This window comes from Homalodisca vitripennis, chromosome 7 (assembly GCF_021130785.1).
Source record: "Homalodisca vitripennis isolate AUS2020 chromosome 7, UT_GWSS_2.1, whole genome shotgun sequence".
In the NCBI taxonomy this organism is placed as follows: Eukaryota; Metazoa; Arthropoda; class Insecta; order Hemiptera; family Cicadellidae; genus Homalodisca; species Homalodisca vitripennis.
This window is the reverse complement of record NC_060213.1, coordinates 123,349,607-123,369,365: the sequence shown is the minus strand read 5'-3', so window position 1 is coordinate 123,369,365 and position 19,759 is coordinate 123,349,607. Positions and strand designations below refer to the sequence as shown.

The 19,759-nt window shown below is 34.1% G+C and overlaps 1 long non-coding RNA gene across 1 annotated transcript in view; it reads right to left on the bottom strand.

Annotated features, from left to right (window-relative positions):
* Nucleotides 1–4,189: 4,189 nt before the first annotated feature.
* LOC124366253 overlaps nucleotides 4,190–19,759 on the bottom strand; it is a 444,599-nt gene continuing 429,029 nt past the window's right edge. Inside the window, exon 3 of the long non-coding RNA XR_006922795.1 lies at nucleotides 4,190–4,321. This is a non-coding gene — a long non-coding RNA (uncharacterized LOC124366253). The remainder of the gene's footprint in view (nucleotides 4,322–19,759) is intronic.

The following is a 19,759-nucleotide window of genomic DNA, read 5'->3' as shown; positions in this document are numbered from 1 at the left end:
AGTATTCTGTGGTATAAATACGTGTTATACTGTAGTAGATACTGTTTCCCAGATACTCATAATTACAGAAACGTAGTGTTATATAGGTATAACAAATAATTATATAAAATGTCCGAAATACTGTTATCCTTTCGAATTATCCACCGTTGTTAACAAACTTTTAAACATTTTACATTACAGTATTCTGTAGTATAGATACGTGTTATACTGTAGTAGATACTGTTTCCCAGATACGTCATAATTACAGAAACGTAGTGTTATATAGGTATAACAAATAATGATATAAAATGTCCGAAATACTGTTATCCTTTCAAATTATACACCGTTGTTAACTAACTTTTAAACATTTTACATTTCAGTATTCTGTAGTATAGATACGTGTTATACTGTAGTAGATACTGTTTCCCAGATACGTCATAATTACAGAAAAGTAGTGTTATATAGCTATAACAAATAATGAAATAAAAAGTCCGAAATACTGTTATCCTTTCGAATTATCCACCGTTGTTAACAAACTTTTAAACATTTTACATTTCAGTATTCTGTAGTATAGATACGTGTTATACTGTAGTAGATACTGTTTCCCAGATACGTCATAATTACAGAAAAGTAGTGTTATATAGCTATAACAAATAATGATATAAAATGTCCGAAATACTGTTATCCTTTCAAATTATCCACCGTTGTTAACAAACTTTTAAACATTTTACATTACAGTGTTCTGTGGTATAGATACACGTTATACTGTAGTAGATACTGTTTTCTATGCCATAAATTATAGATATGTCATAATTACAGACGGTTGGATGTAATTAAAACAGAAAGCATTTGTAATTTTAAATAAAAAACATACCAAAATGGCATATTCAAAATTTTAAAACTCAATAGTTATTCTAACAGCCACGATTTTGTTTTTTTTTCGCCTTCCCTATTGTTGTTTTTAGATGAGCTTCTTGTAATAAGTCTACATTTAGTATATTCCCTTATATACGTAGTTTATTTTCGAAATGATTCTCAAGATTTTAAAGCAAAACATCTTGAACATTACATACGATAAAAAAGCTCACACATTCTTATTACATTGTAGGTAAAAAGGTAGTTACAAATCCAATGATTTAAAACTGTGTAGACTTTATTAAGCGACCTACATAAGTTATTCGGTTATTATTATCAAATGTTTCGATTGCTTTTATCCAATGAATAATTCGATATTACAATTTATTTAACTTAAGATACGATTTCATGTTATTAATTACAATGTTTTTTAATGTTAAAATAAAACGATATTGAAGTAACTAATTGTTGTAAGAATTTTAAAATGGTGATGGATATGAGGATATGTCGTGATATATATTTTGAAAGTGACGAGATTTGTTCAAATGGCTTCAAGATGTCGATTTGGCTCCTGGTAAAATCCATTTTATACAAGCGATTGTTTACTACTACCCGGATAAGCTGGAATTGTACTAAGCGGATCGACCTCTCCTTAAAAAAATAAAGTTTATGATTCAGTAGTTAGGTCTAGGGCGAAGTTGGTTTTTTAATTTTTAACGCTACTGTTAATTGTTTTGAATTAAACTTGTAATGTTTGCCTATGTACTATGCTTACAATGTTTTTTTCATGTTGTTAATATTAAAGTCATTGTAGCCTACGTTTATTAAATAATAACGAAATTGGATAATAGACTATAACAAATTATTCGATAATAAAAATCGAATAACGATTGAAGCCCCATTATTAAAGTCTCCCCCAAAATGTTATAAACTCGGTTTTCAAATAAAGGAAATTATGCGCTTTTAAAAAGACGAGTACTAAACCATATCAAAGGCCATGTGGCAGCACTGTTTGTCAGACAAAATCACCTATGTTAATTTTAGCTTCTCTAATCAGCTGATTGTAACGGTACTTTTTTGAACTGTACATAACAACCTAACATTGTAGGACCTAAGTCTTTTTGACAGAAAATATATGTTCCCTATGCAAGTAAGACTTTTTATAAATAATTGGTTTCAGATCAGATTCATTACAATATTTTTATTTTAAATGTTTGTTTTATAAGTACTTTCTAATATACCTCTAGTGATAATACGAGGCTCATATATTACTATAATTATTCGTTTTATTATAATGTATGTGTATAAAAGGCAAAGCCCAACTCATCACTCATCACTATAGTTATCAATTTAACAAAGTAGGACGAGAATCAGAGAGAAAAGCGAGGCCGATAGCTGACAGCAGCCAACCAGCTTCCAGTAATGGGTACAGTGTTGCCGGTCCCACATCCGCCCGTCACTCATCACTCATACCAAAGGCTGCCAGCAGCCAACCAGCTTCCAGTAATCCGTACAGTGTTGCCGTTCCCACATCCACCCGTCACTCATCACTCATACCGATGGCTGCCAGCAGCCTACCAGCTTCCAGTAGTCCGTACATTGTTGCCGTTCACACATCCGCCCGTCACTCATCACTCATACCGATGGCTTCCAGCAGCCAACCAGCTTCCAGTAATCCGTACAGTGTTGCCGTTCCCACATCCGCCCGTCACTCATCACTCATACCGATGGATGCCAGCAGCCTACCAGCTTCCAGTAATCCGTACAGTGTTGCCGTTCACACATCCGCCCGTCACTCATCACTCATACCGACCTGGATGCTTCACTGTTACTTCTGTGTTCTGTGATACTGTAATAGTCATATAATTCTCCATTTTCGCGATATCCCAGATGTTTATATTTGGCACACATATTCCTCATATCTTAATTAGAAATTTAAAGCATTTTCATCAAAACCAAACACCCATAGGGGTTGAATTGAGGTTGCAGCCTTGTACTTAATTTTTAAACTTCCCGATGTCATAGAAAGGTGAAATCAACATACACGCGTCTAATTCTGTCAACAGACAAATAAGAAGTAATATGTAATTTTAGTTACAAGGGGCGGAAGTAGACTTTTTTTACTAAAGCAAGATTTCCAGACCGGAGCCTATTTCTTATCGTGGAAACGAGGAAACACTAATATATTGTGTATGTAATATAAATAATCCAAACCAAAAATGCTTAATGACACACTAGACCTGAAATTATAATCAGTCGAAATTTTGTGAATCTTTTCAAACTCTTAAAAATTATCACTGGGATAATACATACCATGAGCATCTCTACTTCTGATTCAGAATTCGTATAAATCTTTATAATACAACATCATATTTGCCACTAAGGTTACTACGACAAAGTATCACTCCATTCTTGCCTTAAATATTTCATGTATTACTAACTTTATTGGGGCTATTCTTTTAATTTTTATAGAATGTTGAAGAGAAATTTGTGTATTTCATTGTTTATCATAAAATTGTTTCACTTTTTGTTTATTCAGTGATTATTAAGGATTTCCGTATGAAGTAACTATCATTCGATAGGAAATAGCGTGCAAAGCCACAGCCTGTGAAGTCCTGGTAAATATAATAAACCTCGTTATAACGACAATTGGTTCGTTCTTCAACTTTTGCTCTTGAAGGGTTACAGTTACTGTAAGTGCTAAATTTCATAACTCCTTTTAAATGTATCAAAAGAGGAAATAAATAATGGTCCTAACCAAGCTGTCTGTGCCTTAAGGTTTTTATACAGGGTGTAAAAAAGTCCCGCAGGTAAAGCAATAAAACTTGGTACATCTTTACTGCACATATAAATCTAATTTTTGAAGTAACTATAATTCTTTTATCATGTCAAGAAGATGACCCGCAATGAGTCACATCCCCCTGACATCACAAAATTATAGTAGTTACTTCAAACAGTAGATTTATAGGTTCAGTAAATATGTACCAAGTTTAATTGCTTTACCTGTAATCGTTCGGAAATTTTCAAGCCCATACGGGACTTTTTAAACTCTGTGTAGTGACATTAAGTATCAGGATTGCACAAAATGAAAGAACGTCCTTATATTTATCCAAAACATTTATAATTGATAAATAGACTATTATTTTGTTAACATGTACAGTAATAGGTTAAATAGCCCAAATGTGAGTTTGGACTACTCTGCGAGTTGCAATGGTCTTAATAAATACAAAAAATCTTTAGATACTGACTCAAAAAACAGTCAAACATTGAACTTTTACCGACTAAGGCAATGACAAAATGGTTGGGTACAAGCAAGATGCAAGGCTACATCAATAGTAAATAAGAACGGTACCTTCTGATAGTTTTTCCAGCGTGGAGACGCAGCCTCGGAGAGAAGACAGCAGGTAGAATCCCAGCAGCGTGGTAACACACGAGGCCGACGCCATCTTGGATACACTAGGGGACAATTCACGCACTGACCGACATTCTGAAACAGCGTTCAATTTTTAATAATTCACTGAGAAAAGTGAAGATACGTTTAATGCGTTAAGTGGTATAATATATTTTTGTATCAATTTACAATAACGTGACCATGGAAAGGTGTGTTCATTTCTTTTCCTGAAAACAATAGTGAAGAAAAAATTCGTCGGCAGCGAAAATCAAAGGAGTTAAGATTTTTTGAAATCCTCTGAAAACTCCGTTTTTGACAGTACCTCTGGCAACACTATCCATATTTGACAGTTTGGTATTACTCCGCGGCTCTCTCAAATAAAGAAGGGACGCCATTTTGAACTATTTTGTTCCTCCGTGTCTATTCTTAACCTCCTAATTCAGTAGTGGTAATGGCACACCTTTGTGTTGGATGTTCAAAGTGATAAGTTACTGAAATGATGCTGACTAGTACGTTAATCCTGTCAACGATGCCTGCCCGCTGCACAGTGCTGCGCACTGCTTGCTCTTTTAGAAAAAAAATTAACTCGAGCTTGCAAAAGTCAAATTCCAGATCACGTGATGCCCCTGCTCCTTAACGCAATAATGCCCGAAAGGCATCAATATAATACAATAATATACTTTCCCCCAGTTTATATGCACCTGTGATAATAATACTTGGCTATAAATGCCCAACCTATGAAAAAAGTCCATTTTCCATGGTCACGCTATTGTAAATAAATACCTATATTTTTATGCAAGTGTACTAAATGTATTTAAATATGGACATTTTGTTATATATTATAAAAAGATGAACTCTTATTTAAATACTGATCATCTTTTCATTTTGAAAGAAATTTGTATATTTGTATATCAGACTTCACGTCAGCAATAACTATACTCTGTTCATTATTGAGGTAGGGACGCCGCTTCTGAATTGCCTCATGGATATCAGAGTTTATACAGTTACATTTTACCTATTATCAATTGGACTATTGTTCCAGTGGTTTTTCCTTTTTTGAGGCCTAAGATCTTGCCCTTTATAAGGTGTGGAAGAGAAATTTATAGCCCGAGAGTGTAAAAGTACTCTAACCTACCAAACTAGGTCTCCAGTTCTGGATAAAAACCTTCTCATGATTGCTGGAATTTAATAATATACACATATTAGTATCATTACATTTATTTCAATATTTAAATCGATATAGTGTTTGCTATATTAAAAATACGTATTTGAAGTTTCTACACATAAGTCTTCTACTCATAATCGTAGTCTTCCCACATTTTTAACATTATTCTGTCAATCCTCACTGGCCGCTGACCTATGCAAGGATCTCATCAAACAGAATAAGGAGGAGAGTCAATACAGTACAAGGTCTATGGTACTGATAAAAAGTGCAACGGTCACAGACAGGACTCGAACCTGCACTATCTCTAACTCAGACTCAAAGTCCAACATCTTAGACCAATCCGCCATCGGCACTCCCAAGCCGAATTCAATGCAAAAGTTGAGTGTAGCTCCATTTCACTTTCCGCTCAGTGCAACGTCAGAAGTCTGATCAGACTTGACACCTGGAATCTTGACGTCCGTCTAAGGAGATCCAAAAACTTTGACGTCGAAAACGTTAAAACGAACCCTTTTAATCGTTTCGACATTAATTAGATACACATAGACTGAACATGAGTAATTTTTATACCTTCGATTTCGACAAAGACACCAGATTCCAGGAGTCAAGTCTGTGACAGTGTCAGATTTCAGACGCTGCACTAAGTGGAAGTTGAAATACCAGGTCTATAGTCCACCAATCTATAGGGTCTATAGGTCTATATGGTCTATAGTTATTCTCTTTGCTATTTCTGTGTATAGCCATTCTCCCTATTACGTACTGTTACATAGCTTTTCCTTTGTTACGCTGTTACAAATAGTTTATTCCATGTTACTTTGTTATGTATTTAAATTATGTTCAGTTTTTTTTTATTATTTATTTTTATTTTCTGGTGAGGAAACCGTTTGAAATTATTATAAATTTGATCGTGTATGTTCAGTGTGAGAATTATTATTCTATTTGTGTTGCAACTGACTTGCTTTATTATGGTGTGTATGATTTGGTAATTTTAGTATTTATAGTTATAGTTTAGTAAGTGTATTATTGCAGTCTTTCTGGTCAGTTGTTTCTATGTCTTATATTGTCAGCTATGACAATATTTTATCTTATTGTGTGAAATATTGTGTCAAATGTGTTGTAACAATTATACTGGTTTACCGTTGGAAATGAATAAATGAATGAATAAATGGAGCTAAACTCACGACTATTCTTGTCCATTAACTTCATTAATATTTTGAAAAATGAGTTATTAAGGACTTACGTTAGTAAAAAATTAAATATCTTTAGACATACATCCATTTTTTAAAATATTTAAATCTTACTTTTATAAGAGAACTTGACATAGCTTCTGTAAAACGTATGCGGAAAATAATTTATTTTATGTGTTGTAATAACGATAATTGTAATTATTTTATAAAATTATCTCGCTACAAAAGCTTTTATTGTAACAGAATAATAAACGTAGTACTAACAGCACAGAAATACATAGTTAGACAACAAGTTCGTTTGAAAATAGACCGATCGTGTATGGTATGTATGAATCCCCTCTATTCAAACGGTAAACACTGTTGCCAATTTACGTGTATATAAAACTACTGATTCGTTCAAACTTATGCTACAGTAAACAAACACCATAAGCTACCGTAAAGAAATGTAATCAAGTTTGACTTTATCAATCTGTTTTGCAGACGATCTGTAAATCAAGCAGTCAGTAGAAAGGCATATTACGTCATCGCGGGAACAGCTGATGGTCAGTAGCGATATGACAACACTGCCTCATATATCATCAGACTATTTAAAATGTATTTAAAATTAAAAAATGAGGAATTTCTGACTCTCCTTGTACATGATTAATAAATTAAGAGATTGGATAGCTTTTGTAGGTTTTTTTTGTAATTGTTAAAAAAATAAAGATGTTTTATAAATAACCAAAAATATTGCCCGTAATACTAAGTTGGTATGAATTAAGACGTAATGGACAACTATTGGCATAAAATCATAGAACTGGCAAATTCATAACTTACGACTATTTTTTCCTCGCCGTTAGTGCGCACTTATGCATATACAATTTGGGTGCCTATTGCCATTTACTGTAGTATAAATGGTTTTTAACTCTTAAAAGCTATCATTATGGCCATGATTTGATAATAAATGCCTCTTAGAGCATAAAATAAACATAAATAGTTTTTTTTAACAGTGGAGACAAATATGCAAAACGGGTATTTTAGGTCTGCTAATCTATATAAGACAATCACTGATCTCACCAACCTCCGTTAATTTAAGGTGGGTCCTTACACTGGCTATACCATAGACCAGTGATTCTCATAAGTGTACCGCAAAAATCCCTAAGTAAGGTCGGGAATTGAACCTGTGACTTCCGCGTCTGAGATTAGCGCCTAGGACAGCACAGCTATCTTGACTTTATGTATTCAATATGCAGAAACCTGACTTAGGACACCCCTGTTCCCGTTCTATTCAACTGGATTGCATGCCACCTATAGGGTTAAGAGATTGAATTGCTTTTTATTTTATTTTGTAATCGTTGAAAAAATGAAAAAATATGTTTTATAAATAACCAAAAGTATTGCTGAAAAGAATAAATTGGTACGAATGCAGATGTAATAGACTGTTATTGCCATAAAAGTGTAAAGATTTTACATTATCCTTAAGAGTCAGCTATAGAAAATCAATCTTCAGATCCTTTTCTCCATCATAACAATTTTAAACCGCACACTCTTTTGCACCTATATATTTAATTGTAGCGTTTTGAAAGGTTTTTCATTGTGTACCTCGTATCTCGTGTGTTAATAATACATATCGTAACGCTTTGTAGTTGGTCTTGCATTTAAACGATAAAGTACACAAAGATTTTTTTTAAATAATCTATAAAAAGATTGGGAAAAAATTAAAAATCAGAACACAGTAAGTAAAACGTACTGTAAAACCACAGATTAGAAATCCTATAAAATATTACACAGGCAACGACCCTTTATGCTCGTACATTCCTCCTATAATTTGTTACGATAAATCGATTATCGTATAGTTCATTATTAAATTCACTCGTCATATGTCCGGGAAAGGATTAAAATGGTAAAAGTAAACACACTGGAGAGGTGTCTCATGAACACTCGTCGGACTATTATTCTACTGCACTTAACGTTGGACACCTCCCAACAACCGTCTCTGGAGATTTATAAGGAAAAGCACTTAACAAAGAGCCGGAGCCGGACCACTCCTGTCGCTCCAGCCTGTCAGTGTTTGGGGGTGTGATATACAGTATATAGTGTGTTTCACACACAAAACAGCGGTGTATTCTGGAGCAAGATTTACAGGCGGAAATAAAACAACGTGTTTTGCGCTTGCCGTAATACAAAATGGCACCCTGCAGTGTTTTAAAGCTCCCCGTATTGTCTAGGCACCTAATTCTTTCTGGTTACCTGCAGTAGAAAAGCAAAATATTATGTTTATTTTCTAGAAAAAACTCTTTTTGTGTACTTACAAATTGAAGGAAAAAGAATTTTTACGGACTTTTACTATCGTTCAGTGATGATCTTCAATATGATCTCTTCTTGAGGTAAATGTCTAAACTAAAGCATGAGCACTAATTTAGTAACATAGGTTCATATAGAAAACACACGAGAGTGTTCTGACACGTATAAGTCAGGAATCATAACAATCATGCTGCGTGTCTACTGCATGCACACTAACTCTAAAACATGTAGTTGGTAAAAACTGAACACTAATATTAATACTGAACTACAGAATACAAGTCATAATACTTCTGCACTCTCCGGCCAACCACATAGAACTGTATGACCGGTTGGCCGGTGGTCTCCATCATTAGTTTAGTCTTTAACCTGACGAAGAGATCAGATTGCAAATCTCAAAACGTATATTGGAACTAAGGAAAATGTCCGGAACAATCCTGCTTCCTTCACAATCCTTCCATCGCAAAAATAAAGTACAAATTGAATTTTGTAAACCTGACAATATCCGGATTGAATCTGTAGGTTTATACACGTAATGAAATCTTTATACACGATAATCTCGTTTGTTTAACTACTTTAAGTGAGACCGAGATAATTCGTTTACGTCCAATGCGACATTATACCGGGTGTATCAAAAAGAATGACCAGATTTTGTACGGTAATAATTACGAAACATAAGGCGTACGGGCAAGGAAAGCTATGTATTTGGAATGGGCGTGGCCTAAAGTTTCATAAAATTGCCGCTAGATGTCGGTCAGTGCGTCTTCTTGGTTTCCAGTCAGTCTGAAGTAAAATGGCGTCCGCTCAACAAAATGCGTTTTGTGTGTTACAATTTGCCAAGGATGAGTCAGTTGTTTCGGTCCAGCGTGCTTTTCGTCGTCGTTTCGGCATTGATCCGCCTTCACCTAAAAACATTCGTCGATGGTATCGCCAATTTGAAGAGAAAGGGTGCTTGTGCAAAGGTAAAAGTTCAGGCCGACCTCGCACTTCTGACGAAATGGTGGAAACAGTTCGGCAAACGTATGAGCGCAGTTCACGAACGTCTACTCGCCGTGCAAGCAGACAACTAGGTATGCCTCACATGACTGTCTGGCGAGTGTTAAGACGTCGTTTGCTGTACAAAACATACAGACTAAAATTAGTACACGCTCTCCGGGTTGGTGATAAAAGGAAACGTGTTGAATTTAGTAATGCTCTACTTGAGGACATGGAAGTGGATACATTTTTATCACGATTAATTTTCAGTGATGAAGCAACATTTCATACTAGTGGTAAAGTAAACCGACATAACGTGCGCATATGGGGACTCGAACAACCTCACGACGTTATTCAGCATGAACGAGACTCGCCGAAAGTGAACGTTTTTTGTGCAGTCTCTCGTAAAAAAGTGTACGGTCCCTTCTTTTTTGAGGGATACACTGTGAATGGAATGAGCTATCTTCAAATGCTGCAGAATTGGCTTTTCCCACAACTTCAGGCAGACTCTGGTGACTTCATTTTCCAACAGGATGGAGCTCCGCCTCACTGGCACAACAATGTTCGGCAGCATCTCAACAACACTCTGCCCCACCGCTGGATAGGGCGCACGGGACCTCGAGACAATGCCCTTCATTCTTGGCCTTCAAGATCACCAGACTTGACCCCATGCGACTTTTTCTTGTGGGGATACGTGAAGGAAAAAGTGTTTGTTCCCCCTCTAACTCATGACATCAAAGAACTAAAGAACAGAATAACTGTCGCAATAAGGTCTGTGAACGCAGATACGTTGTATAAGGTTTATGAGGAATTTAGCTATCGTGTGGATGTTGTTCGTGCTGCTGTTGGTGGAAATATAGATCATTTGTAATAACATACCCAAAACTTTAAGATTTTATGAGTATTTTGCAATAAATATTATTTTTGTAGTACATTTTTAGCAATAGATATTGAGCTTTAAAATCAGGTCATTCATTTTGATACACGCTGTATAATAAATAAAAGTTAAAGGATACACGAAAAGGATAAATATTCAACAATTAAACGGTTTCAAAATTTAGAACATTTAATAACCAAAGTAGGAGCGCATAAAATCACTTGTCAAGTAACAGCCTTCGCCAAAATTACTATAGCTGATTTCATTCTTGGAATATCCTGTGGAGAGAGAGGACTGGTGGATAATCAGAGAGGATAGAAAACTTTAAAAGCTCTTTAGGCAGAATATAAAGTGTACCAACATACTGAATGTTGGTCTTCAATGGCACTCATGACGATAATGAGCGTAACGAAAGTCCTAAAAGAAAAATTCAACAGAGTTTACCTGATTAAACGTGTTAGTTACTACGTCACATGTTAACTTATGGGAATCACAAGGGAAATAGCGAAATCGGGAAGACTCAAGAATCAGGAAATAGCTAAATCTTAAATGAGCTATCCGCACATCCAAGATAGTCGGGATGGCAGCGTGATCTAAAAGGTGCTACTCTCGAACGCGGAAGTTAGCCTTGGAGTCGCAGGTTCGATTTCCGCGCCTGACGTAAAGGATTTTAAAGTCTGGAGTAAACTTGAAAGTTACTGGTTTGTGGTAAAGCTGGCGGGAAGACCACTTTAAATTAACTGTTTAAGTCTACAAAACCAAAACTACCCAGTTTATATGTTTTTCATTTTCTAAAAAAAAACAACTTAATTTGTGGTAATTTACGATTTCGACAACAATTATTACTAAACTAGCAGTTACCTGCGGCTTCACACGAAACTTCGAAGGTTTTATACCTGTATGAGCACTACTGATCAGAGTAAATTAAATTCCCGACCAATGTTCAGTTTCCCTTGTTGCCGCGATCACGTCTAAAAGTTTATAATTATGGCCATTGTAATGTTCTTAGTATGTTTTTTTCCATACTTGAATTTGCCTTCATTCCTGATCAAGAAAACAAATCACAGACTAGAGAAGCACATTTCGTTCAAAAGTGAACTAAGATGAGTTTTAATCAGTCTTTAAATTTATAGTTAAATTAAAATAGTAATTTTGTCTTTTAGATCTAGTACTTAATGTATATTTGATTTTACATTTAAAAGTACATTAACAATGACACTACACGTTTCTTTCTTTAAATATTGAAAATATTTTTTGTATTGTAGGAAATTTAGTGTTATAATTGGTATATTACTTCAAAACCACGGTCCAGCGAATTTTCATCTAGGATAATTCTTTTCGACTGCTTTAAAGGGAGTCTTCGGAATCAAATTCTAACCACCTTATACGTCAGGGCATTTTCTGAGATAGATGAGTTCGCTTTTTACCAAATCGCTAAAATCTAAAATGGTTTAAACGCACTCTCTTAAAAATTAATTATCAATTTAAACACATTGAAAATAATAAACAGTGTTTAAACAGAACAGATGATTACATTTTACAGGCTCAATTAAAATTCCACAACGCTAGAGACCAAGATGGCATTTTATGCTACTTTAAATGCCAGTGGGGACTTTCGAAATAAGAATAGGTTATATTCATCACTGGGACGGCAAGGATGTACAAATTGCAGTACAATCGGTTTAATAGTTTACGCGTGAAAGCAAAACAAAGAAACAAAGGAACTTTCGCGTTTATAATAGTATTAGGATATTGACCATAATTATAGCTTTTAAAAGTTGAATACTATTTAAACCACAACAACACCAAACCATAAAAAAACGTAGTGCTAAAACTAGCGCATCAAAGAATTAAAATGTAAAATAACTGTACTGAGTAAATAGCATTGCAATTATGGATACCCATAAGGGCTAAACATAAATTTTCGCTGATGCTATGCCAAAGCTCAAGGAATGACATGATACCTCGTGGCAACCTCGATGTAGCATGAAGTACATGGGTCTTATATTTAACAATCCATATGAGGTAAACAGACAAACGACCAATTTACCAGCTCAGCTGAGTATAGACTTCGCTGACGCTCAGTTAATTATGCAATGCGTTCCCACACGTATGAAAAAATGAAAAGTAACCTTAGTTCTTTGTAAAAACTTGTAGATCCAGTCAATACACTCTACCTGGCTGATGTAACATAATCCCCGGTAGGTTGCATGTGACGTTGTCAAAGTTCTAAACCACTTAAGTGCATGAGTTCAGAGGAAGCGGAACTTTGCTCTTTGCTTCAGTAGTAAGGTTAATGGTCTTACGTCTGCGAATTATCGTGGCTTTGTCACTTTACGTCGCGAAACTTCTGCAAAGTTCATCTCCTCATCTGTATAATTAAATTCTGCTTGCAAGAGACAGTATATTACCATTTACCGCTCCTATATTATTTTTAGCACTACGTTTTAAATGGGAACTGCAAAAAAGATCGGATTTACTCATTTTCTAACGTTGGGTTAGTAGACTCGTCCGTCAGTAGGCTACATATTTTTGGAATGTGTATTTTTTGTGTCATCCCTGACAACAGAACTGACACGTTGGAATATACTTAATACTAACTCTTTGTTATTTTTATTTTCTTTCTTTTCTGCCTAATTTTCGTAACTTATGGAATGTGTGCATGAACGACTTTAACCTCTAAAATTATTTGCAGAAATCCCTAAAAATTTGTTTTTGATTTTCTTAACCTCACAAGACACAATTTCAGGGTAATACGCAAAAATACCCTTCACAGTAACGAAGAGGCAAGACTGTAGCTCCCTAAATAAGACGTCACGAGTTCGAATCCCGAGGAGGTCAATACAAATTTGCAAATACGTTTGGACCGTTTTCCCTTAAAATGGTTCAGTATAACGCCTCTGGGGCAGAAAGACACCTCTCATTAAACCTCTTAAATGACATTCCACTTTATATTTAGAACACTATGGATAGTATTAACTATCTATTAAAATATACTAGTTGCTACGTAGTTGTCTCATAGCACCATGTACAGTAAATAATTAATTACCTTATTGTAGATGACATGTCAACTAGTTAAATATACCTAACCTAAATTAAAACGTAAATTAATTAATATAAATTGTATAGATAACAAATATAAAATAAAATTTAAACATAAAACATTAAGCATGTAAACAAAATAAAATATGAATTGTATAAATAACGAATAGTAATAAGATTTAAACATAAAATATTAAGCACTAAACATTATATATAAAAGTAGACAACAAACAGAAAAACAAAGATACACAATTTAAATAATTATTAAAACATTGCTTTTCAGTCAAGAATACATTTACACTGTAGATACACTTTTCCATCAAATAGTCCTTCAATTTATTCTTAAAACCCTCCAAACAATTCTCTAATTTGACATCATCGGGCAAATTGCTATGCATACGAGGTCCTCCATACTCAGGCAAATTCTCAAAGGCTTGTGTTTTGTGTAAAGGATAAATAACAGTACTATTGTGTTTGGTGGAATAATTATGTATATTTTAGAATGAATTGAAACTTGCAATGTTTTTCTTGATCATAATGACTGTCTGGTATATATAAACTGATGGAGGAGTAAGCAGTTTTAAGTCTCCCAATGTGGTCTTGCAGGATGCATCATACTTACATACAGTTTATTTTACGGATTATCTTTTTTAATTATGAAAAGCTTGTTTACTTCAACTAAACCACCCCAGAATGTAATGCAATGTGTTATGTAGAATATACATTTGCATAGTAAACTGTTAACAGTGTTTTTGTATCTACCTTTGAAGGCAGAAAATAATCAGATAATATGCCTTACCAAATATTTACTAATTCATTTAGATACAATTTATCTTTTCACTTACCTATCACAAAATTTCTTAAACAACTATATATTACCACTAATATATAGATAACAAAAAAAAAAAAAAAAAAAAAAAAAAAACTGGGGAGGATAAAAAGCACTCGTTCTGCCTGACATATCTAGTATTTCTAAAAAGCTGAAACATTTACTATACTTTCACAATATAATTAATGACGGCCCAAAACTGTGTACGACGTCAGCCGACCAATACTTGGACCTACGTGATTATTTCTTATGAAGCCAATCTACTAAAGTAAGAGCTGGTAAGATTAGTTAGCGAGGCCTTTGCTGTAGGATTACCGCTCTCTCTCTCTCTTCAAATAAATTTATCGAACACTCTTTGTCCGAAGACTGTGGGCGTCAGTTCACCGAGATATTAAAACTATATCGTAAACAAGTTCAATGAAAGTAATTTATAATTCGTGGTTAACGAAATCGTACTTTTTATAAACAATAATGTAATATTAAATTATTTCAGTTAAAATATATATTACATTTAAGTATTTTTAGGCCAATAACTATTTACTCTTTTAGTAATAAGTGAAGCTCCGCGTGATAAGACAAAGCCCTCACTCACGATCTCAACACTAATTCTCCAATTTTTTTACGAGTATATGACAGAAAGTTGAAATATGGCCCACTTCATAACGTGATTAAATGATCATGATTAAATTTTATTATTTTGTTATCTTATTCTTACAACAAATAAAATACTTTTCATGAAGATCAGCCACGCATATGGGTTGAAATAGGTTCAATTACTCTATTTTTTCGCATTTCCAGATGTCGCATAAATATAAAACTTGGTACAAACATACGTATATCATGGTTTAATAATAAGAAGAATACCATTTCTATAAAGATGTGTCATGTATTGGGGTTCAAATGGAACTGCCCCTAGAATAATTAATTAATCAACTTTGTTTTCAAGCTTCTTTATGGCCTTTAATATGAACTTAGAATATGTCCCCTCTGGTCTACATAGTTAAGGTGTTACTGAAATTGTTGAAGTTCAATGTTATAAAATGTTCAAGAGAAATTTGTGTACATCCTTAGTACTCTTAAAACTGATTACTCTCCAGTTTACTCCGACTTGAGGACCCGAAAACATTACTCATTGAACATAAACTACTATTATTTTGAAATATGTCATGGAATTTGAATACCTTTCAGTGATTAGCCTACCACTTATTTTAAGGAGTGATTATTTATCATAGGATATACCTAAAACTTACTTGTTATTCAATAGAAAACGACATGTAAAGCCATGAATAAATGTTAGTATTTTAAAAAAGCACCGTTTTATAACCAAAAACAGTTTTTTTCTTTTTGTGTGTTGTTTTCACTGATAATCCTAAACTCCAGTCTAACTGTATTACTGTAGTGCCTGATTATAGATTTAGTATATAGTGTGTCTGTCAGAAAGAAGTGCATTTGTTTGAATTTTGGTTTGATTGTTTTAAAAAGTCGCTTTTTTAACTATCTTTACTTAAAAATCGAAAAATGGAATATTATATGGTTGGAAAGTGAACTGCAAAACGAAAATGATAGATGTTACAATTCAATGATGATTATAAAAACTTTAGCACTAAGTTGTCAGAAAGTAATTATAAAACACGTGTATACATCGATGCATAAGGAGATTTAATTTATTAAAAGACAAAATATTATTTTAATATTTTAATTTTAAATACAAAACTTTTGCATAGTTTGGTACTTTAAGATCTTAGATCCTGTACAGTAGCATACTAAATATAAAGTTTAGATTGTCTCTGAAAGAATATTACTTTCTGAAATTACAAAATAAAATTATCAATATTGTCCATGCCCTACTGAATACACCCAAAAGATAAATGTCTTGCTGTTATATTTCTGCAACAACAGAAGGAGTTCAATGTCAAAACGTCACCCTCGGGAGTCCCCCTCAATCACGTTATTTGCTGTAAGGGTCATTTCTATAACGGAGGGGCGGGCCTCCCCTAGCCTTGCCCTTTGGCTAAATGTCGATAAGCTTGTATTAGATACCGAGGCGATCGGGGCTAAATGTTTCAAGTTCAGTTCATGATTTGTCAAAGTCTTATTTACATTTCTGTCTCAGAGCTATTACATTTTACAGCAAGTGACTCATTACCTCACTGTTATCTCACTATGTATTAAACAAAATGTTATAATACTTTAATTTTCAAAGCTGGATGTAACCAATCCTTACATAACTAAGCTATGATTGCAAGGGTTGATTCAAAGTGAATATTGAGTTTGGATCCAGTTCACCTTCCACTTGGTGCAGTGCCAAGTTGTGAATCTCAAGCTGTCAGCGACTTGAGTTCCGGAGTCATGTTCGTTTGTCTCGAGGCGATAAGAAGCTCAAAATGAATTCTTTACGTCGTTTCGATATCAGAGATACCTACTGCAGAGAACATGATTGAAAATGCTGTACTAAGTGGACGGTGAACTAGAGCTAAACTCAGAATTCACATAATACCTAGGCGAAGAGGTATTCTCATTTTTTGTGCTTCTTTGTTACCGAAATGTTTTGGATCTCTTTAGATAAAGATGACTCCAGATTTCAGAAGTCAAGTGTGAGACAGTGTCAGATTTCAGGCGCTGCATTTAAGAGATGGCTGGACTGGAGCTAAACTCAACATTCACAATGGGAAATAATTTGAAAGTGGTTCTAGTTAGTCAATAATTTAAAACTTTCCCAACGTAATTTTTATTTCTTGAACGAGACCTTTCAAAACCTAGTGTTGTACTCAGCCGAATCCACAAAAATAAAATAAATTTTACATTGGTAATGAGTTTTTATCACGAACTAAAACTAGTTCACTATAAAGCAAGGATTTAAATTCAAAGGTCAACTCAAAGTTACCAATTCTAAAATGGCAACTGGATTTTTTAGGATACTGGGTTAGTTTGTCACATATAGCTATATAATACTTTAAATAATGTTAACATAACAAATGGTATAACTTTTATTACATGAATAGTTCGAGACTATGTTGTATTTCTAACTAAATTATATGTTTTTTATCCACCAAACGCAAAGTCAGAGACTCTTTAAACGAGACTGCTCTCACTTTCCCCCAATTCCCCATCCGGTGATGGACTGACTTCCTTACGACGTCACGATCCCATGTTATTGCCCCGGCTTCTTCTGGCGGGGAACATCAGTCACCGGGCGAAGGACGAAGTGCGAGGTGAGAAAGATGTATTTGTCGGGAGCTGATAAAATATGAATCCTGCAAAATGATGCTTTCAGTCTTCGGTGGAGACGGTAGCAGAGGGGTCTGAAGAATGTTCGAGGATTTTGTACATTTTAACAAGTTTCTGGGAAAAGTTTGCACTGTTCTGTGGAAACTGCCTAGTAGTTTTTAAGCCTACACGGGATTCAATGTGCTATCACTCACAATATTTTGAATTCATTGTTAAGCGTTCTGAGAAAATTACTCTAAAAAATACTTGCCTATTTAGTTTACTAACCTACACGTTCAACAAAATTTAACCTCTGCGTTATCGCAGATATCGAATGCCAAATTTCAAACAGATTGTTCATTTCATTAGGCTACATCTCGCATGATTTTATTGATTTGCCTAAGCAACAAGCTGCTATAATTTTCTTCTGTCTATAGCATCACCTTCCATCTCAACTTCTTAGGCATCTCTCTACTTGGCCCTTCTATCGAATCTTTGGCCTTCCATGGAGACCCTATATATTTTTAAATTTCTTCTCCATATGTCCTTTAACACTTTCTTTCTTCTTCTAATCGGATGCTCTGCCCACCATAAGCATTTTCTGGTTTTACCTACTACATCTGGATATTTGTAGATTTTTAGCCCTCCGGTTATGTTTACCTTGAATATTTCAAATTCTGTAATTGATAAAAATGTTATTTTAGAATTAATAGCTTATTTATTAAGTTTTAACTAGTGTTTAAAGTCTCTGCTCTATAAATAAAAATTTTTCTAATAGTGGTTATGCGTATATTTTGATTTTTAATTTAAATTTGTAAACTTTTATCATTATTCAAATGCCTCTGTCATTCACATTGTTATTAAAATTCTAAAATAATATGAGTCTATCACCTAAGTAGTCCATAAAATCGTTCATAACTTAAAAAAATACTGATAGATTAAATATGATTTTTATTCTTGAACTGTACCTTAGACGTAAAACTGCGGTTCTAATCAAGAGGTCACGGGTTCGATTTCTCAGAGGGTAATACATAATTCTTAAACGGGTTTTTTGCTTTTTCCAAAATATCTGTATCAACCAACTCAAATACTATTAGCGTAGGAAGAAGCCCCTTTAAAATCTATTTAATTAATTACAAGGATTGTAAGTAAACCAGTCATATTATAATAACAGATTAGATAAGTTACCAGTTTCTGGTTTTAAGTGTGTAGTACTATTCTTATACCATCTTCCAGCGTGAGAGAATGTATTTGTTTTTAAGAAACATTCTTACCCTTAACTTTTATTCTTGCCAGAGCTATCTATTTCGTAATTTTCGTTAGGCAATAACAATGCACGATTTTTTTTTTGTTTGGCTCCAGATAACATATCTCCGCTTCTTTGGGGGGGGGGGAGGGGGGTTACAGACGCTCAAAGTTGGCAGTCATTCCAAAGCGCCACAACTATGAAGTTATTTGTTGGACCGTCTAAATCAATAAGCTGTCCCACTAGGGAGTCTCCCCTTATTGGAAACTTTGAGCTTTGTTGTTTTATCTTTCACTTATTGCTTTCATCTCTCCGACCATATTTCTTATTCACTAATTTTTCCTTACCCTGCAGTTTTTACTTCTTGGTGAGCTAAAACTTTAAAAGTTATTATTTCTTTTTTTATGTATATGTTTATACACCTTGTGACGTGATTGATTATCGAGTCTAATAAATTATTAATTTTTACATCATAAGCTGACTGTAAATGAAGCCTATCACTCGAAAAGCCTGAAAATTTAATTTCTGTCTGACTGTCTGTCTACATGATATCTTGAAGAAAAAAATCAATTTACTTACAGATTTTAAATTAGGCAGGAAGTTTCGTTTCAATATGAGGAACACATGAGGTGCATGTTAACGGAATTTGGCTAAGCGTTAGTGAACATAAAGAAAAAATAGAAGATCTTTTTCAAACAAACTCAGTACACTCATAATAGATTTTTTAAA